Below are 14,298 nucleotides of genomic sequence, written 5' to 3'. Positions count from 1 at the left end.
GAGCGATTCCAAAGATATTCATCGATACAAACTTGCACGCGTCTCACCACTTTCTTCCTTTCTCCGACTCAACTCAATGTTTACATTCATTTGTTTTCGAGACCCCACACACTGATATTCACATACAAGTATCACTACTACGCAGCTAACCTAGTCTAGCACATATAATTATACATATCTGAATAAGTTTATTGAATATAATAATAGAAATAGAAACGGAACACACCTAATTCAATAAAATAATATAAAACAAAATTGTTCATCTATCATCACCTTATGAAACGAAAGAAACTTTTCGGATAACCTAATACATTCTTTGAATCGCTTTCCAGTGAGTTGAAATCTTTTGTTACTGGAAAATAAAATAAGGAAGAATCGTCATTAATATACATGATTTGTCATCTAAATGTTGTACTAGGCTTCTTCTTAAAATATTAGAAGCCCTCCTTCGATTGAAACGAAAGCAAAATTGAAGTACAAAATATTCGAAGGTACCAGCAGGCTTAAACTCGAATAATTCGAGCACTGTCCATCCACTTTCGAACTCGTTCGAATAACGATAAGCTACGACACGTATCTTACGAAGCAAGAGATCGCAAGCTCGTTCGCAATAAATTAAAAAAAAAAGTGATTGTCTGTCGAATATAGCGCCAGTAGACGAAGGACGATTACGCAATAAGATACTCGTTACGCTCGTTGCGACCAGTGAAATATTTTACAGGGACGCGTGAACAGACGAAACAAACATGCCACGGCTGGCTATAAATTACAAGCGCTCTAGAAAAAGACGGAGAGAAATAAAGGTCCATGGTGATTTGCGTTCTCGTGACAGAATTAAGACCGCCAGCATCGTCTGCCTGTGTTCTGGTATTGAGACGTCGCGCGGACGATAACGCGCCGTTGCGTCACGCTTTTTCACTTTTACAATAACAAATCGACAGCCCATTGTACATCGAAACATCGACGATGCATCGTCGAACGTACGTACGCGTAAGTACGCGTAAATGTGAACCGCGCGAGCATCGTGATTTGCATAACCAAGCAGACAGACGAGCAGGGGGCCGCCACTGCACACAGAAGCATCGCGTGAAACGTAGTCGGCTACACGTGTAAGCTGTGCAGCGTGGTAAACACGATGTGTACAAGGAATGGCGGAGGATTCATGAGAAACGACCGGGTGGATACCTGTGCTTCCCCCTACGAGCCACGTGGCATTGTTTTGTCCTTATTTCGCGGATGAAATTTTTCCTCTTTTTTTTCTTTTATTTATGTTTGAATTCTGAATTTTAACTTCAATTTTAATTTGAATTACAGCCTAACGGATCATTGGATTGTCGAATTGGTGGATTATTAATGGCGATCACAGGGGATCGATAAGCTACAAATTTCTCGGTTGCTACCGAATTTTTTGGTCCTAGAAATCGTTCTACTGGAAACATCCAATGCTATCTGGAAGCTAAGATTTCGCTGAGCGATACGTAGAGTTGTTATTGTTTCTCACAAGACGAAAAGATCAAATTACACGCACGAACGATAAACTCGTACGAGAATTACCAAGACGGTGGAAACGAACGATTCTAACTTTCTTGGATATAACTTAATTCATCTCGATAATAATAATATTAATAACCCTCAATGAAGTTTAATATCGTTTAATTGCAATTCTCCCATCAAAACCAATCAACCTACAGAATATCGTACAAAAAAACTCTCTAATCATCGTTGGCTCCAGAAGTCTCGGTGACCTCTATATCCATCGATATAAGAAAGGAGGATCAGGAAAAAGAGGGAGAGACAATGTCGGCCTTGACAATCGAGCGAAGAACAGCGCGGTTATTGTTCACCGCGATGCAATTAGCGCGGCATAAATCACGCGAATAACGAGGCGCGGCGCCCCGAAGGCGTCACACTATGTCGCAAGTGGTAGCGAGAAAGGACGAAAAGGACAGAGGGCAGAAGAACAGACGACGTGGACGTACGGGGGCGGCTGGCGTTCCGTTCGCCAACTGCGCGACGTTCCTTCGGAAGAACTTCCAACGCGAAGGACTCTCTCTCTCTCTCTTTCTTATTCTTCCTGCGTCTCTGTCTTTAGCCGTCTTGTCGCGGTCTTCCTCCTCACTGTCTAGCAGTTGCCATCGCGAACAGCGACGGTGTTGCCAGATATCCCACGCGCCATCCATCTTGCCGCGTGCTAGCACGAAAATAACTCGAATTTAAGAAGCTCGCGTTCGAAAACAATAAGGGGCGGGTTCTCCGATTGCGTAACGGTAACGTTTTTTCGACGAATTATCGCGGACCTTCCGCGTTCCACAAAGGAGAGATGGATCGAGTTAGCATGTTGTTGATTGTCGGCTCGAAAACTTGAGTAACGTCGCGTTCAAATTGATGGGATTGTTGGAGAAACAGGCTGCTTCGTGAATGATGTAGGTATATTGTAGTTGTAATAATTTAGTGGTGAATTATATGGAAGAAATAATGAAGCTACGCGTGCTGAGAATTTCCATTTGAAATTAATGCGATTGAATTATCAGAGAAATAGGGCGGTTGATGAATGACGTTGGTAATTCAAGTAATTCGATAATAAATTACCTAAAAGATATAATAGAGCGTATCGGGAATTTCGAAAAGAAAAAAGAAAATGGAGAATATTAAGGCAGGTTATATGCATACAGAGGAAATAAACGCAGATCGGACAATAGAAATCGTGGAGTTACGGTTCACCGAGTATCCTATCGGTTTTCCCCTTTTTCCGTCAGAGAAATGAAAAAGCCACGTAGATGTCTCTCGGTCAATAGATATCGACGCGTCCCGTTAACCTATTAAAGACACATTTTGAACGCGGATAACGTGCCCTCGCCCCATTGTTCCCCGGTCGTCTATTTATCGCCTCGCATTGGCTCGGGGCGCGGCGAAATCGCGGCTGAATTTATGCGCATTTAAAAAGCGGTTAGAAGCCACGACCACTAAAATAGGGCAAAAAACGCGTTAAACTCTATATAATTTCGTAGATAATCTGTCGGTGAATTATCGAACACGTGGCCTCTTGGTTTACCATATAGCGTTTCACTTCTATCGAATTTCGTTACTTTGGTCTTTCCAAGTCGTTGATTTATCGCGATGGAAAGTACGAGAAATAACAAGGGGGATGTATATTTGAGACTGCGTTGCATGGTTCGTTCCCGAAATAAAAATGTTTCAGTAGAACTGACGTTAGAACCTTTCGAGTATCTCCTCGTGAGACCAATAGCTTCGGTTTACGTACGAAGGAACTCGTTAACGAACCGCTTTTCTCCGATTTCTCGCTGAAAGAATCCAAGCAAGGGTCGCACGATAACGAGATGGAGGCAGTTGGGATGAAGTACCTACGTAAATTGAGACTGCAAGGGTTAGCTTCAAAAGGGGATAAAAGTGCTATTATACTTTTAGTCGATAGAAATCTTGTTACGGATTTGAAAATTGGTTATTAATTCTTATGCTGTTTCGTTCTCTTAACTGTACTCTTGATTTTTGAGAACCAAGAGTATTCCTTTATTTTTAACAGACTACTTTAGTTTGAAGGAAATATCAAAATATTGTTACTGAGAATTATAATCAAAATAGTGTTGTTGACAAAAAGGTGGTAGTTAAGGTATCAGACTAACCGTGCTACCATTTTTAATATCATTTTCATTTCAACATTTAAAAGAAGCTTTAATATTTCAGGAGAATTTATGCATAAAATTAAGATAACACATGACATATTAGACCGTCCCAAAAGTTAATTTCCTTTTATAAGAAAATAGTAGATGCACAACATTTTTCGTTTTATATTATTTTATTGAATTATGCGCGCTACATTTTGTTCTATTGCTACAAAATGGATCATACATAATGTTCATACACAATTCAATAAGTAATATAAAACAAAAAATGATACACATAATTCAAAACGTAATTCAATTAACCAATACTCGAAGATGGTATCCTGCTGGGTGTAGCCATCCACGTAATATATAAAAATTAAGTTAGAAAAATTTACCAAATGTCCAACTGGACAAATTGTAAAGTACAAATTAAATAATTAAAAAAAGAGAAAAGAAAAGATTTACCCAACAAGTGGGAAAGGAAGCCGAGCCGGAGCTTTGAACGAAACTCTGCAGTGTCCCCAAGGAATAAATTCGAGATCGTTCGGGGAGTCACGTTTTCATATCTCGACCTTGAATACGACTCGTTGTCAAGCAAAAATGAGCCGGAAAGAAAGGAACGAAGCATCGCAGGGAAGAAGAGGGCCGGTAGACGCCAGCAGCACAGAATTTTTCTTCTTCCCTCGTAAACTGTACCGTTGCCTCTGTTTATCCTTTGTAGCGTATGAACGGTCCGCGTTCTGGGGAAATCGGGGAAAGTTTGCGCAAGACCATTGTGGGCCTAGGGAGCGAAAAAAGAAAGTTAAAACCTCGTGAGAGCATTGTTGGTTGCGTCACCGGCGGGCTATTCCTCCAACCCTCCCTCTGTCCCCCCTCTTTTCTCTTCTTTCGCCCGGAGCCGACGAGGCCTCGTGTATAATATCAAAATTTATGGCACCGGCCGCTCCGGGGCCTTGCGCTGGGTACGCCGTACCATCAAGCTTCTTCTCTTCAGCACCTTCCGTCTGCTTTGCTTTATTCCCTTTGCCCTTTTCCATTCGCTCTTCCTTACGTTTTGCCGTTCAAGCAGCTATTATCGAAACTGAGATCCTGTTTTCGCACTAACATTGTGTATACGTAGCTTCTTTCTTAAGGCAACGAGGCTCTATTTATGGACGTTCTGCGAAATAGATTTTATTTTCAAGAATTAAGCTGCCTCCTATCGCCGAATTGTGCACGAAGCACGAAGACGTTTTTTTACATTTTGGATCATCGACAGGAGTCTTCGTCCTACGGAATTTTCACGCGACCCAGTGTCTTCGATTATACAAGAACAATGACTTTATCCGATAGTTTTGAATTTCGAAAAATAAAGCAAATAAAGAGAAGTTGTAAAGACACTACGTACTATGACGATCTTTGTGAAACTAAATGTAATTCGCAATGTAACGAGCTCATCTGAGATACCCACTGCTATTTATCTAATAATTATTTCACATTAAATGAAATATTCTTTGAAATGTACACAAAAACAGAATACTATAAGAAGCTTCCATAAACCATAGTAAACCACAGTAATAATAGAGATGTACCTTTATACAACTAAAAACATTTAACACGTTCCTGCTTCCGTTTATCATCCTATTTGGTACAATCGCTTTGTTTACTTCTACAGTCCCTCGGTTGCTCGATCCTCAGTTCCCCGATTCTCGTATATTTTATCTCCGCGTCAGAGAGACAAGCTACTTCGCAGGCCAGCGTAAAAGGACATTTATCCTACCAAGGAGCTTCCTTGTTGACAAGCATGTTCCTCTCTGCGAAACACCCTTTCACCGAAATCCCAGCCGCGCTTATTAATAACCGAGTCATGAGAATTGGCGCACATGCGGGACAGTTTGCGTGCCAAGGTAATCAGTATAATGATCAGCGGTCGAATTGACGTATCGTCAAGATAATATATATGACGGCACACGGTGGCAGATGTGTTGCACGACGTGACGTGGTCTAACGCGTCATTGATAGCCTTCCGTACCTCCTATTTCCCCTTGATCGGCTCGTCCCCTTCCCCCCTTTCTCGCTTCCTCTTGCTCGCTGTGTCTGTTTCACTCTATGTGTTCCCCTTCCCAGCAGCCACCCTCCATCAAATTTTCCTATCACCCCCCGTCCGTTCCCTTCATTTCCTGCCTTCGCAACCCTCCCCCACCCCCGATGCCGCGCTGTCACGAACGGAAGGGCCGTAATGCGAGCGAGGGGAACCTCAGCCAACCAGCATCGTAGCCTGTCGACCTAAGAATCGCGCGCGAGCCGCGCCCAGAGTCGATCTTTTCCTAAAAAAACCAGCATGGCGTTTTTTTTTTTTTTTTTTTAAACGAATGTCATAAAGCTGGAAGATCGTCGAGATGGCAGATGCTTGCGACGCCTTGAGGAGGAAAATACGGACCGTAGAGAATTGGGACCCGGGTAAGCAACGGCGAGGCCAATTGTATTTTGTATGTCGAAAGGATTATTGTAATAAAGAGTATAAATTCATAGTCTACTAATATCCGTAGCAAATAAATTTTTGTACTTTTAGATCTGAAGGCTTTGTCTTTGGCACATGAATATCAACGAAGTATCACACAAAGACACGTACCTGAATGACGTTTCTAGATACTTTTTTCTATCATTCATTTTCATTTCTCACTTCTCGCTACGTATTTCGATGGGCGGAAGATTGCTGGAGACTTTAATAGCCAACTAGACCTTCTTTATGAAGACATGAGACGAGCCGATGACTTGATCATTCGATAGAAGAATTTCCTACAATATCGAAATCCTACAATAGGACGTATATCATTTACTCAGTTTGTAGCGCATGGAACGCTTATAAACGGAAAGATGTCGGTCGAGCTACAAGAAATCAAACCGTAAAGGATAAATCGTTTCGTTTCACGGTTTTTCCACGGCAGATCGATTTCATTTGGCGAGACGAACGATTAATCTACTCGTGGCGCGAACACAGAACGATCTCGCGGCTCTCTTGATCGAGCGCCAATTATCGGCATTTAATCAAAATGACCGGCCATTAAGGTATCTAGGTAAGCGATCTAGGCTCGCGGACAAACGAGCCGGAGGAATGTTTCCTGGGAAGCTCGCTCCACGCGCAGTGGCGCGGTGGTCGACAGCGAGGCATCCGATCGGCACGTCGATGAAATTTGTTGACGCGCCGGAAGAAAAACGGCATTGTGACGCGCTGTCGAGCGGTCGGCGCTATGGCTGCCTTCGTAACACAACAAGAACCAACCGACCAATTGCAGCTAACACTGGAATCCGTGTTTTTGCGTGGACCCCACGGCCCGACCTGGAATCCGCCGCCGAACAATTACAATTAAAGAGCGGTTAGCGAATTACCGAATGACCATGGCACGCGGCGCACCACGCAGCCTGACCGTGCGCCCGCACTTTTCGAGGAAACGGTAATTCTTGTGTCGTCGTTAGTCTTGCAAGCACTGCTGAGAAAGCGCGCGTATCCTGTGGACGAGTGAGCGAAATTTCTTCCAGCTTCTTTAATCATCGTGATAGGTGACACGGGTATTTTTGTACCTTTGCTTTTAAGTTGGTATTGGACATCGAAAGGTTATGTTGTTATTATAAACTTTGTTTGCCTGAAGATGTTGTGCAGCTGGGGAAACTGATTGGTGAAGTGAAGATATCGTTTCTTGCTTGTGGTATGATGTAAGTTGGCGATTGACAAGTTAACCTCTCCCAGTTCCTTTAATCATCCTGATAGGTGACACGGGTATTTTTGTACCTTTGTTTTTAAGTTGGTATTAGCTATCGAAAGGTTATGTTGTTATTATAAACTTTGTTTGGTTGAAGATGTTGTGCAGCTGGGGAAATTGATTGGTGAAGTGAAGATATCGTTTCTTGCTTGTGGCAAGATGGTAGTTGAATTTCATAAATTGTGTTCAAAAAATATTCATATTTACATTTCGCTGAAAAAGCTGACTTATCTTCCTTGTAAATAATAGTTGCGGACTTCTAAGAAACGAATCGATATTTAGTTTCTGCGACGTCTTTCGCGTGAAAGGAAATTCGAGAAAGGAACGTGGGAAGAAGTTGGCTATCCATGGCATCGCTAATTGTACAGGAGGAACGAAGACCAGCGTGTTGCGTAAACATGCAGAAGTAGCGGAAAACGTGAAAGCGGCCAAACGATTAATTTATTTCCAGGCAATCTAGCACGGATTTGTTACGACAATTATCATAAAACTACGAAAAGAGGAACGCGCTAATAATAAAAAGAAATTTTTTCGCCAAGAAGAACATAAATTAACGATTCAAGCATACAACAGAAGGCAATCTCATCGATTATTCTCGCTATCTTCATTACCTTAATTCCCGATTCCTCGGATTTTCCGAAACGAAAAAATCTATCGCCAGACGATCGATCGCGTTAAAACAGACCCAAATAGAGTGCGACGGCAGCCACGTGTTACGAAGCAGACGCACCCGCGCCAATAACGATTAATCTTTCAGCGACTTCGATTCCCGCTACCTGTGCAATTTATTCGTTCTTCGATTCGCTTAGCGCGACCAGGTTCGTTTATTTTTACGGGGCGCGGCTTTCGATTTCATCGGGCGGACGTGTTAGCGGAAGATACCCCCGGGAAACGAAAATCGGGGGAAAAAAAGCGGATGAAAAATAGTAGGAAAGAAAATAGAACGAACGAGAAAGGAAAAAAGAGGAATGAGGAAAAATCAGATAACTTCGTCGATGTTGGAACGTTTCATCGATAGCGGCGGGAATTTTGATGAATAAGCAGGAATTCGGTAACGAATTTTGGCGGCAGCATTGATCAACCGTTACCGAGGCTATCGTAATGTGACACTCGAAGCGTGTCGCTTGTTGCGGCAGCGGCGTTAATTTAAACGTCACGTTATCTCCGCGTACGTCGCGCATTTTATCATAACGTTCCGGCCAGTCGATGCACCGTTCAAGCGAATTTCGTGTCGCTTCTTGGCGACGTTCAAGGCCTGTCACTAGCCGCTCTCCAATATTTTCCTCTGCTAAATTATTCAACGAGTGACCTGTTGTACGTAAACGCGACCGTGCACCCTCCGCCTTCCCTTTAATTCGACTGACACGCGGCTCGTTCGTCGTATTTTACGTCGCTCCTCCTTACCCGATTTTAATATTAATTAAGGATAGTGTAAATTGGTAAATTCGCCAGGGAAAAATCGTATTTTAAATATTAGCGAGAGTTTTAGAGATTTGGACGCATCGTCGTAGAACGACTTCGCGCGAATAATTAACAGAGTCGATAATTAAGTCCTTGAATAGAGTGAGGATATCGCTAAACCTTCGTTGTATTCGTTAAAGAAGAAAAAATTATATTTTTAATATTAGCGATAATATTCTAAATTTTGACATACCATTAAGAAATCTTCAGAGTTAATGACGGGAATCTAATTAGGGTACACTGAGAATTTACAATAAATTTGAGATTATTCGTAGAGGAAAATTCTGAAATCTTCGCCAAGTGCATAGGAAAACAAGTGGAATTGAAATATTAGCGGCACGCGATTAGCATTCGACAGGTTCTAAGAAAAACGATTCTGTTTGAAAAATCGGTGAAACGTAAGAATGCCGTCGTGCAGGCGTCCAATTCGTGCGGCTGGATTACACGGTTGGAAGTGTTAGAGCGATAAATTGCGGGAGACGGCCGGCCAAATTAATTAGTTTCCCGGTGAATCAGAACTGCGAATTATATTTAGCGAGACGCGCGACGCTCATTGTTGTCGCGAGCGTCGAATTCCGTGTGCGACCTGTTTCTCGAGCAAACAAATCCATGATTCGAAACTCGCTGGTTTCGCGTCCGTCTCGAATCGAAGGCTCGTTGAGATTCGACCGACGGACAGCCGTGGAATTTCAGCCGGCATTTCTCCCTCTTAGGACCACACCGGTCGCATTCTCCGCTGGATAATTCGTAAAAAGCCAGGCGATGCTCGCGAAACCGGATCTCCATCGCGTTATTGCGGCAATTCAGTTGGCTGCGTATCGTTTTATTAGCGTTCGCGCTCGATATCTGAAGGGAGGCCGCGAGAACCGGTGCACCGGTGTGTTTTTCGCCGGTGCACGTGACACGATCCGCGTACTTCCACGAATCGTGAAATCTGCGCTCGAGAAACGAGACTCGACGACTCAATCCCGGTCGAAAAAGCTCCAGGAAATCTCGTTCGTTTCCAAACATCGGTGCGAGTTACACGTGTCGAGGTGGCAGTTTCGACGACGTGCAACCGTGCACGCTGTGAATAAAAACACGCTAAGGATTGCTACGGTTCGCGTTGACGAAGAAGGCGAGCAAGGAGAAGGAGAAAAGAAACGGAGAATGGAAGAATGGCGGTGAAAAATGAGGAAGAATGGGAGCGAACGCGCTCTCACCTCCGTCGCTTCTTTTTCCGTCGCCTCCGTCGGCGAGGTCTCCTCCTGGTTTCCCCCCTGTGCAAGGGGGTAGCTAGGTTCCCCTGTAGTTTCAGGGCCGTTGCTGCTACGCTGGCCCCGGTTTCCCCTTCTGCCTGGCTTCTTCCCTGCACCGGGGGCCTTGTTGTCCGTGCCCCGGCGCTGGGCTCCGTCGTGGCTGGTTATTCCCTCCACGCACCGGCACCTCCTCGGGCAGCCCCGTGGCCCTAGTCGTGCTCGTGGTCGTGGTCCTGGCAGACCGAACGTGAACACGTACAGTCACCGAGCCAGCCAGCACCGAATTATTTGGCCTCGAGTGGAAACGACGCGACACCGTCCACCAAACATGTGTCCTTCGTGGAAACTTACTCTGCTCTACGACGCGAAGCGACCATTCGAGTCCAATCACCATCACCCTTCTCTCACACGAGCCTGTTCGCTACCACCGTTTCACAGAATCCGCGATCGGTACCGTATTCTCAAATACGCGTGTCACTTCTCAGTGTTTTTCTTTACGTCCTTCACGCCCGCACACTAGCAAAAACCACTCGACCTACTCGTGTCAACGTTTCGCATAAAATCCCACCGAGTAAACAGTCGTGGAACGTTTAACGTATCGCGAGTGCCAGCCACAGCCAAGCCGTCTGCCGATGAATAACAATAAAAAATAAGCGAGCGATTGCCTTAGCGAGTCATGAACCCGACTGGTTCATTCGATCGTATTTCGTGTTCGATTGTGAGGCGAATGCAGCTGCTTGGATCCGCGAAGCCTGTCGATGTAACAACATCCGCCGGCGACGCGACAGATAAAAGATTTTCTGTTCGCCAAGTGGTAGACACACCGCGTCAACTCTCTTCCAATGACTTCACCGTGTGCTGCCTCAGAGCGTCGTACGATCGTCTCTGTTAACTGGACGCACTTCCCTCTGTAGAGACTTGGACACACCAGCGATAGGCTGGATTCAGCGGACGTTCTTTCTCCGGGCGATCATGTCGCACGTGCACACCGTGGTCGCGAAACGATCGTGGAGCGTGTGGTTCGAAATGATCGTTGTTCGTCACCGATGACGGAACGATACTCGCGGCGGCATTATTCCGTCGACGATCGACGCGCGATTCAGCTGGTACAGTTGCGTTGGCCAGCGTCGGGTGGGCCGCGCGTTCCTCGATTTTCATGGAAAACCGCGGACCTGGGGCTTGCGCTGCGCGTGTATATCTGAACCGAGAGATGCGACCACTCTGGTCCGCGAATTCCGGCCGTTCGGTTTCGCAGCCTCCGACCGGCGGGACCAGAGCGCCGCGACGCGAGGCGCCCTGTGCACATGCGTTGAGCTACGCTCTTCGTCTATGTCTCTCTCTCTCTCTCTCTCTCTCTCTTCTTCTATCTCTGCCCCTGTACACCCGCGTCCGCCGATCTCCTTCTCTCGCTCCTCTCTCTACGCCCCCGTGATCCAACACGACGGTGGTTGCGTATATCCAGCCCTCCCTCTTCTTCCTTTTCTCTTTGTCTTCGTCACGCTTGCTCGCTCTCTTTCTCCGCTTTGCTTCCACGTCTTCCTCGTCTGCTTTACACTTTCTCCCGCGAACAGAGAATCTCCTCTGCTCTGCCGATGAATCGTATCCTATCGTTGCTGCTTTTCACTCGCTCGTTTGCTATGTACGTCCCTCCCTCGATTCGATTATGGAAGGATCGAGGGTTGCGAACCGCTGTCACGCTGCTTCTTTCTGCGTCAACAAAGGGACGCGTACGCTCGATAACATTTGATCGCCCGTATTCCACCAGTCGTTACCCGTATTCCTTTCCAACCGGATCAAATAAATTGGAGAGTCGACGAGGAAACGGAACGCCTAAGAAACGAACGACGGATGCGTACCAGAGGGCGTGTAGCGTTCGAAACTTTTATTTATGCGCTGGTTTGTCGAAGAATCAGATTTCGCCAATACTTGGTGTACGTTTTTTAAAGAAGACAATTACGTAATGTTTCCTTCTGGAATATACATATTTGACGAACGCTTTGCTGCCATTTGTTTTCGTTATGCAAATAGAAACTGATCGATCTGTCGGGCAGTTTTCAGTGGAACGTTGGTTGAAACGCGAAGGTTAATCGATTAATTTACTTCGGTCCGCGGCCGATATTTCGCCCGTATCAATTCCATCTTTCATTCGGTTTATCCGCTATAGACGTTATCTCCGACTATACAATTCGTATCAGGGAAAAATAGAAAACATCGACTTTCCCACCGCTCCACCCACATAATCGTTTCCCCTTCTAAAAACCACCCTGTACACGCCGCGGTTGGCCGGCGTGTTTTTAAAAACTGGCAAATTCCGGCCAGTCCAGCTTCGTAAAATATTGCCTCTGAAACTTCGATGTATGTACAAGCTATTTCAAAAAAACCAGTGTTACTCCATCGAAACGAGCTTTCGGACGCGCTGGACTCGTGAAAATACGAGCGAAACGAGAGATTCGAAATGGAAAACGGTGTGGAGTGTGGAGTGATCGGCTCGGCCGACGCACCACGTGCCACGAGAAGGCGTACGCGAATCGAATTGAATGCGAGTCTCTGGAACCTCGGCGAGACGTGCACGGCCTACGAGCGCGAGGATCGCGCGGAAAATCGCAGAAAATCCGTGTTCGGTCCGCGCCAACTCATCGACGGATCCGGCCGTCAATCTTTTCGCGGCCATCGTGAAGTTATCGAGCGACCAGTGCCGGCGTATCGCCGACAGAACGCGTGGATACTCGCCCTATCCGTAACGCCCTGCCAGGCAGCAAATGATATAAATAAGCGAGCACGCCATCGACGTACATCCGAGCGTCGATGAAAAAACCATGCTCGATTCACCTGCGTGCAATGCTGATTGAATGGAAACTGATAATTTCCAGCTTGTTGAGCTTTGTTCGCGAAAAGTTGCAGAATTGTAGGTTAGGTTTGCAGTAACTTTTTAGGAGAATTATAGTGAGGTAGCTTCAGAGTTGTCATTCTCATGTTTATATTCATTGTTTACGTTTGAACCTATCTTTTTTAAACGATTACCTTGAATTTTTGTTATAATATCGTACGAATGACGTTTAACCTACAAACACTAGAAATGTTTTATTTCTGTTTGCTTGGTCGATGCGGAAAGATCAGATGGGTTATTTTGAAAAGTAGTCACATCAGTTCGGAGATTATATTTCACTAACGAGTACAACTGTTTCCAAGTTTCTGCATTTCAAACGGGAATAACCGTATTTCGATGATCGGTTTAAAAAGATGGCTGTTTTTAAAATAACTGAGGCGTATTTAAGAGAAATATCAGGAGAAAGGAACTTCTAATATCAATTTACTCGTCAAACACCATAGACACCTTGCAAAAAAGACTAAACCTGCAGTCTCGCCTACCGAAGAACCACCATCGCACGTGTTTCACATATATCGTCCTACAAGGACACACCTATGCATGTAAACGTAACTTATGAAAAGTAGTCACATCAGTTCGAAGATTATATTTCACTAACGAGTACAACTGTTTCCAAGTTTCTGCATTTCAAACGGGAATAACCGTATTTCGATGATCGGTTTAAAAAGATGGCTGTTTTTAAAATAACTGAGGCGTATTTAAGAGAAATATCAGGAGAAAGGAACTTCTAATATCAATTTACTCGTCAAACGACACAGACACTGTCACGTAGGAGACACAAGAAATTATTTACGAAAATGATAGATCGCCTGTGATCTCCTCGCGTCGCAGTTCAAACGTTTCACAAATAAGGTGAAGAAATTGAACTTTGTATATGGTAACAGAATTTATTATACAAATCCAACAAAGCGACGGTCCAAAGTGTTACAACAGACTGATCCCGAGCGCTTATTTGGGAGGGTTTTTATACTGAGGTTTTGGTCCCCCTGGTGTATATCAGAGGCAGCTATTCCGTTACTGTTTGGTTATTGTTTTGATGGCTGTGGCATGCAGAATGTTTAGGCTATCGTATTACAGTTTCTGAGCGTGTGGCCTTCTTGAGCGTGTGACAACACCTTGCAAAAAAGAGTAAACCTGCAGTTTCGCCTACCGAAGAACCACCATCGCTCGTGTTTCTCATGTATCGTCTTACAAGGACACACCTATGCATGAAAACGTGACTTTTGTAAAGTAGTCATATCAATTGGAAGATTATATTTCACTGGCAGATACAATTGTTTCCAAGTTTCCGGATTTCAAACGAGAATAACCGTATTTCGATGATAGGTTTAAAACGATTGCTGTTTTTA

At 44.7% G+C, this 14,298-nt stretch overlaps 1 protein-coding gene across 8 annotated transcripts in view; it reads right to left on the bottom strand.

The window, feature by feature from the left end:
* Nucleotides 1-14,298, bottom strand: part of LOC126926627 (homeotic protein antennapedia-like) — a 155,317-nt gene that overhangs the window by 49,385 nt on the left and 91,634 nt on the right. Inside the window, exon 1 of one of the 8 annotated variants that reach the window (XM_050743041.1) lies at nucleotides 10,027-11,409. The exons of the other annotated variants lie outside the window; for them this stretch is intronic. The gene's annotated coding sequence lies outside the window, so the exon portion shown is untranslated. Of the gene's footprint in view, nucleotides 1-10,026; nucleotides 11,410-14,298 lie in introns of those variants that run through there. 8 annotated transcript variants of the gene reach the window in all.

The sequence above is a fragment of the Bombus affinis genome, chromosome 18 (assembly GCF_024516045.1).
Source record: "Bombus affinis isolate iyBomAffi1 chromosome 18, iyBomAffi1.2, whole genome shotgun sequence".
In the NCBI taxonomy this organism is placed as follows: domain Eukaryota; kingdom Metazoa; phylum Arthropoda; class Insecta; order Hymenoptera; family Apidae; genus Bombus; species Bombus affinis.
The sequence above is the reverse complement of the archived record's forward strand: the minus strand, read 5'-3'. Positions and strand labels throughout refer to the sequence as shown.